Here is a 12,554-nt window from a genome sequence, read left to right on the forward strand (position 1 = left end):
AATTAGATCATCAGTATTTTTGAATTGGCTCTCCCAATAGTTTTGCATCATGAAAGAATATTTCCTCAATTTTTGGTGCTACTCACAATCTAGCAGCTGCTGATCCACTTTTAAGTCTTATGACACACTTTTACATTGATCTGCATCGTTAATATTTCCTGTCACCTTTTAAAGTATAGACAAGCAAGAAAAAAGAAGCCCTGACTTTTAGTGTTTGCCATTTTTTGTGGTGTAAATACTCCTCATATGACTGATTTCCAACGTGACATGACTGAGCACATTGACGGGAGGAGATGTGCGTACATATCATTATGTAGTACTTTGACAATACAGGTCCAATGGAAGAAAATAACTCCCAGAGCATAGGTAATAACAAAATATAGTAAATTTATTAGAAAGAGATGCTTTGAGTATTTATCATCTTTGTTTTTAACATAATTTATTGCAATTTTATGTAATTTAGATTTTTGGTTTTTGGTTTTTTTTTTTTGAGACGGAGTCCTGCTCTGTCACGCCGTGAGCCACCGCGCCCAGCAATTTAGTTTTTAATAATAGCTATATTTAACGATCAGCTTACAAAATCCTGAAAATTTAACAATCAGTTCCCATGGGCTAGTACAAACTGGCTCTAGCACCCCACTACTGTCTGCATATCACTCCCATTTAAGTGGAAAAAATTAGTTTCTTCTCATAAAGTGCTGTGACACTTACCTTCTAAAATGAAACTTATGGCCGGGCGCAGTGGCTGATGCCTGTGATCCCAACATTTTGGGAGGCTGAGGTGGGTGGATCACGAGGTCAGAAGTTCGAGACCAGCCTGGCCAATATGGTGAAATCCTGTCTCTACTAAAAATACAAAAATTAGCCTGGTGTGGTGTTGCACACCTGTAATCCCAGCTACTCGGGAGGTTGAGGCAGGAGAATTGCTTGAACCCAGGAGGCAGAGGTTGCAGTGAGCTGAGATCACGACACTGCACTCCAGCTGGGTGACACAGCAAGACTCCATCTTGAAAAAATAATAAAATAAAACAAAATAAAATGAAACATATAAACAGGTGCCCTATATATGTATGTCGAATGAATGAATTTAGAAGAATATTTAATCAAAGCGAGTCTTGATTTTTACAAAATCATACAACTGAATATAGAATAACTACATCTGAACTAGCAAGTACTGTACTTACTGCAATTAGTCTCTGTTCTCTGCTACAGTGTGATTTTCCACCCTTCTTCTAAAGGTACAGCTTGAATTTTGAAACTAGATCCCTACAATTTGATCCTATCTTGTTTGACTTGGAAGAATAACTCATAACGAAGCTGATTTTTAAAATACTGGTAGGTTCCTTAAGACCCTGAGTGTGATGTCTGCTCAGGTGAACGTCTGCTAATTAGCTAGCTGGGATCTGGTCCTTGGGGGACTTGTTTTACCAGCTGCTTCAGGTTGTTTACACTATGAGACACTCACCTTTATCCCTGCAATTAATTAGGGGTGGAGCCTTCACAGTCTTGCTTTTGATTCACAAATGACAAACAACTTCCCCCATCAGCACACTCCTCTCCACAGTGTTATTCTTCTGTGAGTGATCTGTTTGTGGGTTACAGAAGGCAAGTCTAGAGCTGTACTGAAGTCATTGCTTTGCAGGCACAGAATAAGGTAGCCATCCATCAGATGAGCAGGGACCTGTGGCACAACTCTTCGTCTTTCATTTATTCCAATTCATTCTCAATCATTCAAATAATTAATAAGTAAGTACCAAGTGCCCACCTGGAATCTGAGCAGTGTGATTATTATTATTATTATTTTGGAAACAGAGTCTGGCTTTGTCACCCAGGCTGGAGTGCAGTGGCATGATCGCAGCTCCTTGAAGCCTCAAACTTCTAGGCTCAAGCAATCCTCCTGCCTCAGCCTCCCGAGCAGCTGGGACTACAGGCGTGCACCACCACACTTGGCTATTTTTTTGGTATTTTTTCATAGAGACAAAGTTTCGCCTAGGCTGGTCTTGAATTCCTGGTTCAAGCGATCTGCCCACCTCAGCCTCCCAAAATACTGGGATTACAGGCATGAGTCACTGTGCCCGGCCATGAATTCTTAATACTTAAAAAACTTCATTGACTTTTTCTTACAGAGGCAAAGCATAGTCGTTGACTGTAGAAGACAGTAATGAAATATATATAAGCAAAGACAAAAGAAAAACATCCATAATTCACTATCTCAAAGATGTTCGCTAAGTCTTCCAGACTGTCAGGCCTCTGAGCCCAAGCTAAGCCATCATATCCCCAGCGACCTGCACGTATACACCCAGATGGCCTGAAGCAACTGAAGATCCACAGAAGTGAAAACAGCTTAACTGATGACATTCCACCACTGTGATTTGTTTCTGCCCCACCCTAACAGATCAATGTACTTTGTAATTTCCCCTACCCTTAAGAAGTTTCTTTGTAATTCTCCCTGCCCTTGAGAATGTACTTGGTGAGCTTCACTCCCTGCCCCCAAAACATTGCTCTTAACTTCACTGCCTATCCCAAAACCTATAAGAACCAATGATAATCCCACCACCCTTTGCTGACTCCTTTTTCAGACTCAGCCTGCCTGCACCCAGGTGAAATAAACAACCATGTTGCTCACACAAAGCCTGTTTGGTGATCTCTTCACACGGACACGTGAAACACAGACTTTTTAGTACCTGTATAACATAAGGTTGCAAAATTAGGCCCTTACTCAATATATTAGGTTGGGGATTTTTTAACTTAAAAATATATAATGTAAAAAAGTTACTTAAAAACTTTTTAAAAATGTATTTTAGTGATAAAGTTTTGCTCTGTCTCCCAGGCTGCAGTGCAGTGGTGCTATCATCGCTCACTGTAACCTCTTACTCCTGGGTTCAAGCTATCCTGCCTCAGCCTCCCGAGTACCTGGGACTGCAGGTGTGAGCCACCGAGACCTACTAAGATTTACTTTTAGTGAGGCTTTAACGCTAGTTAGTCCAAGGAGGAGACAAAATGTTCCTTTAGACTCATTGTCTTAAAGGGAAATGAAGTGACCCTTTTTGTAGTCCTGTCCACTCTGGAAGGGCAGCACTGGTGCGGAAGAAACCGAGTGGCCACCACAAGCCCTTCTGCATAGAATATGCTGTTCATGGAATAAGGCAATTGGAGGCCTTGGAATCTTGTCATTGTTTTCTTGTGGTGTCAATTGGATTAGAATCTGTAATTTTGGAAATTAGACTGTTGTTAATTAATGCATATTTCTGTAGTTGCTTCCTTTAGCTTAGTGGTAAAATTTTTGGCCAGGCGCGATGGCTCACGCCTGTAATCCCAGCACTTTGGGAGGCTGAGGTGGGTAGATCACGAGGTCAGGAGTTTGAGACCAGCCTGGCCAATATGGTAAAATCCTGCCTCTACTAAAAATACAAAAATTAGCCAGTAAAAATAGAAAAATTAGCCGGGCATGGTGGTGGGCACCTGTAATCCCAGCTACCTGGGAGGCTGAGGCAGAAGAATCCCTTGAATCCCAGCTACCTGGGAGGAAGAGGCTGCAGTGAGCTAAGATCGCACCACTGCACTCCAGCCTGGTTGACAGAGTGAGACTCCGTCTCAAAACAAACAAACAAAAACAACAACAAAAACAAAAACAAAAACAAATGCATGGTTGTGGTATTACCCTGTGCTAAGAAGAAACAGAAAAGAGCTTTAGCAGCATCATTGCCTTTAAAACAGAGGGAGCAATGATCTCCTGGGACCCAGCCAGGGGAAGAGGCGGCCAAGGTCAGAGTTCTCCTCTGAACAACTCTCCATCTAATGGATGCCTGTAGGCATCGCAGTCTCCTTTTGTCTCAGAGCAAATTGAGAGATGCTAAGATTAGGCTCTGAGCTCAACTGTTGATAAAAAATAAATAGAGGGAGGCAGGCAGCCTGGGGTGGGGTGGGGGTGGGCTCCTTCACAGAAGCTGGTGAGCAGCAGGGAGGAGGCACGCTCTCCCCACCTCTGTCCTTCCCTCCACTGCCCTTCCCCCAGGGGTCATAGTCCACACCACTAGCACCTGTAGCCTAGGCCTCTGTTTCCTCTGAGCTGCTGACATTTGTAGCCAGCTTCTTACGCAGCAGTTCTACCTGATATCCCGCCACCCTCTTCACACTGAACGATGAAAAGGGAGCTCATTGCTACCCCACATCATCAACTCCCCTCCTGCTGTAGGTCCCCTCTTTTTCTTTTTACTGTCTCTACAATCTATCTCCACTGTCTGCCCCACTGCTACCAGCTTGGCTCAGGCCCTCATGATTTCTCACCTGTATGAGCACAATCCCCTCCTTTGAAGACACTGTCCCTGGCTGCAGCCCGGCCCCTCACAACGATCCGTGTTCTGGTGAGCTGGCTACAGCCTTGCTACTGCATGTGGAGTCCCCAGACTGGCTGCTTCAGCATCACCCGGAAATGTGTCAGAAATGAAGAATCACCGCCCCCACGTTCTCGATTAGTGAGGGTCCTGTCTGAAGACGGAAAGCCTATTAATTTGAATAAGGAAAATTTGATATAACAAATGGGCAAATGGATAAACAAATTGTATCCATTCATGCAATGGAAACTTATTCAGGAAGCAATATGAATGAATCCCAAAGGCGTTATGCCAAATGAAACCCTCAAGTCTCAAAAGGTTATAGGTAGCATGATTCTATTTATAGGACATTCTAGAAAAAGCAAAACTTTAGGACCAAGTTCAGTGATTTCCAGTGACTAGGAGGAGGGGGAGGATTTTATTACAAAGGGACAACATGAAGGAATTCTAGTGGGTGTGGAAGTGCTGTGTACCCTCATTTTTAGGTTGGGTACACTTGTCTACACTTGTATTAAAACTCATGGAACTGTACACCAAAGAAAGCCAAGTGGGCTTCAGGTAAATTAAAAATAATAAATATTGTAGTGCATTATAAACCATTGAATAAAATCAGAAACCATAGTGCATATTAATAGAACTAAGTAAATATAAAATATCTTCCCCCAAACACTACAAAACGGGGAAATATTAACTTTATAGTGGAGAAGCCTGGTCAACCCACTTTAATAGAGTGATTAAAGGTAACATCATCAGTAATATACTAAGGAGAATCACTTGCCATCTGATGAGATGCAACGTGAAGATCACAGTCAGGGCCAGTTTCATGGACTTCTGCAGTAGCACAGGGCCCAGTGCTCAGAAGGGGCATATGTTTGGTTTAATGCTCTGCTGTCACTTTCTTGAAAGTCTTAGTAATTTTTTAATGAGGGGTCCATCTACAGTATTTTCATTTTGCAGTGATCCCTGCATGTAATGTAGTTGGTTCTGAACACAGTATCCTTTCTGTGATTTTCCTGCCAGAGATGTGTAACCTGAATTTGATCATGGTGAAACATCAGGCAAAGCAAAATGAATGGGCATTTTACAAAATCAGTTGCTTGGTCCCTTCACAAGTGTCAAAGTCACGAAAGTCAATGCAAAATGGAGGACCTGTTTCATGTTGGAGGATGCTAACGTAACATGACAAGTAACTGCAATGCAGGTTTCTGTATTGGGTCCTTTGGCAACAAAAGTGTTGTTGGGACAGCTCATGAAACTTGACTGAGGTCTGAAGATGAGATAGCAGGAATGTACCAGAGTCAGCTTTCCTCTCCTGATGGTTGAATTGTGATTGTGTAGGAGAATGTCCTTGTTTGTCGAACTCCCAAACTTCAATATTTAAGGGTGATGGGGCACCATGTGGGTGTCTCACACCCAAATAGTTCAGGGCAGAAATTCATTGTGTTCTTTTGGCAACTTCTCATGAAGTTTGAGGTCGTTTCAAATGAGAAAGAATGATGGGGAGGAGATAGAGTGATGGGGGAGAGGGAAGGTTTCTCTAATGAAGTGACATTTGACCAAGACCTGAATGAAGTGAAAGAGCAAGTCACTGAATATCTGGAGGAAGAACATTCTAGGCATAGGGAACAGAATGCACCAGGGGAGTGAGGAGGGCACACGCCCGAAGTGTTCTGAGAAATAGCCAGGAGGCCAGGAGGCTCATGCAGAGACAGGGAATGAGAAAGTGGTAGGAGGTGAGGTCAGAGAGGTGATGGGGACCGAATCAAGTCCCAGCAAGGATGCTTGGTTTTGTTCTCTGTGCTGGGAGATATTGGAGGGTTGGCCAGAGGAGCGACATGACACGACTTGTATTTTACAAGGATGGCTCTGGCTGCTGTGTGGAAAATAGATGACAGAGAGGCAGGGGTGGAAGCCAGGACACCAGTTGGGAGACTGTGGGAACAATTCACTCTCTGGTGGATAACTGTGCTGCAGGAACCTCCAGGAAGACTGTGAAGACACTGCCAGCCCACAGCACAGAGCACTGGGCTGGCTCTGCCTCAGCAGCAGTGATGCCATCTGACCACTCCTCCATCTCATGCCTGTCCTCCCTTGGAGGCCTGCCAAGAGGTGTCCGGCACAGAAGCTGCTCGTCAAAGGGCAGTTCTGATCATGACTCGCTAGAAAGGTTGAAAAGCCAGCTGGTTGCATTTTTAATTGAATATTTCATTATTTGGCACAAGTGCTAAAGTGTCTTTTTAAATTAATTATTATAGAACCAAAGACAAGCTCAGGGAGAAATAGTGTAACCGTCAGATTTTGTCTTACTGTCTGGAGCTGCCTGATGACTCCAGGCCCTTTTGTCCTGTGCAGAGTTTGCATCCTCAATGCCCTTGAATGAAAGGGTCTTGAGGTTTTATCTGGTCCTACCCAACAACAACAAAACAACAACAAAAAAAATTTGAGCATTGACCTCTGATTTTTGGACCCAAAAGGACTTTGGTGGAAAATGATTCCCGTCCCCTCTTTTTCTGGATCCATCAGATGAGTGATAATTTAGAATTCAGTTGGTTTTGTTTTGCTCCCAAACTTATCCTCATAAAGTTCCAGTGATAAAAAGATATGGACTTAGGTGCTAGGAGTTGTGTTCGGCTTTCTTCTTGGAACACCCAGTGGTCTTAATGACATATCTAAAAGACAATTTCATATCATTTTTTGTTTGGACAAGAATGATGCTTTAATCTATTACATCATTCTTTTCAAACATAAATATCCACATATGGTATTATGTGTAAAACACACATTTTTAAAATCCAAGAGCAGGCTTACACTTGAAGAGCAACATTTTAAAACTGTTTCTTCCTTACTTTTAATAAATGCATGTCTATTATAAAGTGCATTTCCAATGTGATCCTAAGCCTCTGTGATAGTTAATCCCCAGTTTACAAAGCAGAGATCCAGTTTGGTTAGAGGATGCTTTGCTCTAGGTCAGAGACAAAGCCAGTGACCTTGGCAATGAAGTAGCTAGTTAGAGTTGAGTAATTTCCAGGTCAGCACAAGAGATGATGCACTGCCAAACAGAGCTGAGGTCACTGATTTTGTTGGTTTGATAGTGACTGAAATGGTTTTTATTCATCCCATAGTGCCTGTTCTTATAGTCACTGAGAAGGATGGTTTATGTTCGAATTTTGTTTGAAGAGATTTATAGCATTCAGAGGGTAGAGATGAAAATATGATCTTCTCCTTAACTTTTAGGATTATAATTCTGGGGAAGATGAATGATCATTTAATTCTAAAACACAACAAAAAATATTTAAGCTTTAATGTAATAGCATTGCCATGAATTTAATCTTTCAAACAATTTACACAAAATGTTAGGCATTGCTATGGTCTATATGTGACCCTCAAAATTCATATGTTAAAACTCAATCACCAATGGGATAATATTAAGAGATGGGGCCTTTAGAAAGTGATTAAGTCATGAATGGATTAATGCTCTGATAAAAAGAGGTTGAAGGGAGCATTCTAGTAGTGCATTTTTGCCCATTTCACCCCTTCCACCATGTGAGGATACAGCAAGAGGTCCCACACCAGACACCAGTTGCAAGTGTCTTGATCTTGGATCTCCCAGTCTTCAGAACTATAAGAAATAAATTTCTCTTTTTATAAATTATCCAGTTTCAGATATTTTGTTATGTCAGCACAAATAGATCAAGACAGGCATGCTTACAGCATGTTGTGATATGTCAAATTTGGAGTAGCTATGTCAAAAATCACAGGTATTTCCTGTGGCTATAACTTATGTTTGTGTCTTATTTCCTGAAACCATTCATAGATCTACTTACTTGGATCACATACTTCCAATACATTTTGTCACCTTAATAGACTGAATTAAAAAATCAAAATTTCTGGGTATTGATTATACTAGCCATGTGACTTTAAGTGTCTATGCATGTGAATATTCTCATTGGTAGGTCTAATTTTCATCTATAGATTACTGCCATTTATGGTCTGAATAGTGTCCCCCCAAATTCATATGTTAAAGTCCTAACCCCAAAACCTCAGAATGTAACTGTATTTGGAGATAAGGTCTTTAAATAGGTAATTAAGTTACAAGAAGATCTTTAGGGTGGTTCCTAATCCAATATGACCAGTGTCCTTATAAGAAGAGGGAGTTGTGACACAGATATGTACATGCATAGAGGAAAGACCAAGTGAAGATACTGGAAGAAGATGGCCATCTACAAGCCAAGGAGAGAATCCTTGGAATGAAACCAGCTGAACTTGATGCTGGACCTCAAACCACCAAAATTGTTAGGAAATAAGTTTCTGTTGTTTAAGCCAACGAGTGTGTGTTACTTTGTTATGGAAGCCCTAGTAGATGAATATAGATTTTGGTACTGGGAGTGGGGTGCTGATATAACAAATACCAAAAAACTCAAAGTGGCTTTGGAACTAGGTAAGGCTAGAAGAGTTTTGAGGCCATATTAGAAAAACCTAGTTCCCCAAAGAGCCTGTTGATAGAAATATGGACATTAAATATGCTTCTGGTGAAGTCTCACATGGAAATGAGGAACATGTTTTGGGCACTGGAGGAAAGATGATCCTTGTTACAAAGTGGCAAAGAACTTGGCTGAATTGTGTTCTAGTGTTTTATGGAAGGTAAAACTTGTAAGTGACAAACTTGGGTATTTAGCTGAGGAAATCCCTAAGCAAAATGTTGAAGGTGTGGCCTGGTTTCTGTTTACCACTTACAGCAAAATGTGAGAGCACAGAGTTTAGCTGAAGAAGAAATTGTTAAGCAAAAAGGAACCAGAATTTGAAGACTTGGAAAATTCTCACCTATGTATATTGCAATACATGAAGAGTTAGGTTAAAAGAATATATTTAGGATGGTCTCTAATTCAATATGACCAGTGTCATACAGTATTGAATAACAATACTGCCTTTTATGTTACAGGGTAGCTATGATGATCAAATGCAATAGGTTGTGTATTACAATGTAATAGGTTGTACTCTAAGAGCTTGGTAAACTATAAATTGTTCTACAAAGATAAGGTGCAACAAAGATAAGATGAGGCTTGATCTTTAAAGCCTCAATCCTGTTCTCTTTCTAATATAATGTTATCTCATGCCAAAGACTTCTAGACTTCCAGCAAATCAGATCAACAGGCATTTAATTAAATAATCTGAACAGCACATGAATAGATACAGTAAGGTGGCCAGCACAGTAGCTAATGCCTGTAATCTCAGCACTTCTGGAGGCCAAGGCAAGAGGACTGCTTGAGGCCAGGAGTTCGAGACCAGCCTGGGCAGTATAGAGAGACCTCATCTCTACAAAACATAACAAAATAAAAAAATTAGCTAGGTGTGGTGGTGTGCACCTGTAGTCCCAGCTACTTGGGAGCTTGAAGTGGGAAGATCACTTAAACCTCAGAGTTTGAGGCTACAGTGAGCTATGATCATCACTGCACTCCAGCATGGGCAATGGAGTCTCAAAATAAACAATAGAAAATTAGAAGAAGGCACAGTCTTTCCTCCATAGTATCTGGAAAGCAAAAAATAAACATATATCTCAGCTAATAAACTACACAGCAATCTTGGAATAATATATTTTCAGCTTTCCACATTAATTAATTGGTTAACCTCTAAAGCAAGTTGGTATTCTTCCTAGTATCTTTTGGGAAAATTACAAAAGCAAATTCAATTTAGAATCTTATAAACTTTTATTATTTTTTGTTGGTTTGGCACAGACACAATTTTTTTTTTCTTTATAACTTCTATTATTCTCTTAGAAGGGCCAGGTTTTCAAATCAGAGGCTGACATCACAGTCTGCAGCTCCTGCCAAACATAAAAGTTTCCGATGGAGAATATTTGCAAATTTGGTCACTGATTTAATTAAAAACGTTCCCAGGAAGTGTAAAAGAACAAGTTTTCAGATCTTTGTTTGCAATTGTGAAGCAGTCTGGAAGCTTGAGCAGTGATGTCTACCTTTGGTACAACTTCTTAGGAAGCTCAAAGCATGGAGCCTCCTGACAGTGGAAAGCTTTCATCCTTTCGTTCCTCATTCAACCTCACCATTGCTTTTGGAAAGCCACATCTGCTGGAATATAAGGGCTAAAATTCTGTCTTCCCCTAGTCACAGGGGTAAAAACTTTCACAAAATAAATAATAATAATAATAATAATAAATAATTGGGGGCTGGGCATGGTGTCTCACGCCTGTAATCCCAGCACTTTGGGAGGCTGAGACAAGAGGATCACTGACGTCAGGAGTTTGAGACCAGCCTGGCCAACATGGTGAAACCCTGTCTCTACTAAAAATACAAAATTAGCCGAGTGTGGTGGCACATGCCTGTAATCCCAGCTACTGGGGAGGCTGAGGCAGGAGAATTGCTTGAATCCAGGAAGTGGAAGTTGCAGTGAGCCGAGATCATGCCACTGCACTCCAGCCTGAGTGACAGAGGAAGACTCAGTCTCAAAAATAAATAAATAAATAAATAAATAATGGGAAGAGAATAGAGAAGATAATTGAAGGACACCCAGAAACCTTTCCCATCATGTCAGAAATTTACCAGCTACATGAACATTTTCTTCTGAGACAGTATCTGCATGGATCATATCAACTGACTCATCTTCATGAGAGTAATTCTTTTTTTGTAAACCTTTTTGCTTTCTAAGGAATCTACTTTAAAGAAAAGATCCTTGGATACAATGGCCCCTTACTACAGTTCTGTGAGGTGTCATGGAAACGTAATCATACTCTCCATCAGTGATTTAAGGGAGTCCAATGGTGAATTATTTTGTAAAGTGTAGAATTTTCTTCCCGTTTGAAGAGTCTCCCACTCACTTTTGAGTTTTAAGTTTGGATTTTCATGTATTTGTCTCAAAGTCAGAGACATAAATCAACACATGACCCCAAAGGAATACTGGAGGACTACACAGGGGTCGCTGGCAGAGCAAATCTGTTCTGATTCCACAGCACCCATCTCCACTCATGACAGAGCCGCAGTGTGGGACAGTGCCTCCGTTCCTATAAAGAAAGGCCACTCTCGCCGGGAGCAGTGGCTCACGCCTGTAATCCTAGCACTTTGGGAGGCCGAGGTGGGCGGATCACGAGGTCAAGAGATCGAGACCATCCTGGCTAACATGGTGAAACCCCGTCTCTACTAAAAATACAAAAAATTAGCCGGGCGTGGTGGTGCATGCCTGTAGTCCCAGCTACTCGGAGGCTGAGGCAGGAGAATGGCATGAACCCAGGAGCTTGCAGTGAGCCGAGATGGTGCCACTGCACTCCAGCCTGGGCGACAAAGCGAGACTCCGTCTCAAAAAAAAACAAAAACCAAAAAACAGAAGAAAGGCCACTCTCAGTATGTTTGGCTGTGCTGTCATGCACTACTACACACATCCTAAGAACCCCAGATACTGAAAAAAGAGAAGTTGCTTTCCCAAAACAGGGTTTGTTCCTATGATCAGCTCATGATCCTCTCTCTCCCTTTATCTTTCTTAACCCTAAAAAACCAGTTTTACTATTCATCCATCCTAACAAGGTAAATTAGCCAAAACCTTACCACACCACCTTTACATTTTCATCTTCCCCCTTTTAGCTGCCTTTAGCAGCCTTATGGATGGGGTTTCACATCTCCCTATATTCTGTACAGGCTGTGTGTGTGCATGCATGTGCGTGTGTGTGATATGTCTGTGTGTGTGTATCTGTGCCTGTATGTGTGTGTATCTGTGTCTGTCTCTGTGTCCCTGTGCGTGTGTATCTCTGTGTCCCTCTGTGTGTGCGTGTAATCTGTGTGTTTCTGAGTCACTGTGTGTGTATCTGTGTTTGTCTCTCTGTGTGTGTATCTCTCTGTCTCTGTGTCCCTGTGTGTGTGTGTGTGTGTATCTGTATCCGTCTCTGTGTTCCTCTGTGTGCATATCTGTGTATTTCTGTGTCCCTGTGTGTATGTATCTATGTCTGTGTGTGTGTGTGTGTATCTCTGTCTCTGTGTCCCTGTGTGTGTGTATCTGTGTCTGTCTGTGTGTGTGTGTATCTGTGTGGAGGGGGGTGGTGGGTATGTGCAGTGTGTTTCTCTATACTCCTTTTCATTTCTTCCTAAGTGACTGTGCCCAGATAGCTTCTCTACTCCTTCAGATAAAAAGCAAAGGGCTTTGGGGAGGCTGAGGCAGGAGGTTCACTTGAGCTCAGGATTTAGAGACTAGCCTGGGCAACACAGTGAGACCTCATCTCTA

The sequence above is a fragment of the Mandrillus leucophaeus genome, unplaced genomic scaffold (genome assembly GCF_000951045.1).
Source record: "Mandrillus leucophaeus isolate KB7577 unplaced genomic scaffold, Mleu.le_1.0 Scaffold82, whole genome shotgun sequence".
Taxonomy (NCBI): domain Eukaryota; kingdom Metazoa; phylum Chordata; class Mammalia; order Primates; family Cercopithecidae; genus Mandrillus; species Mandrillus leucophaeus.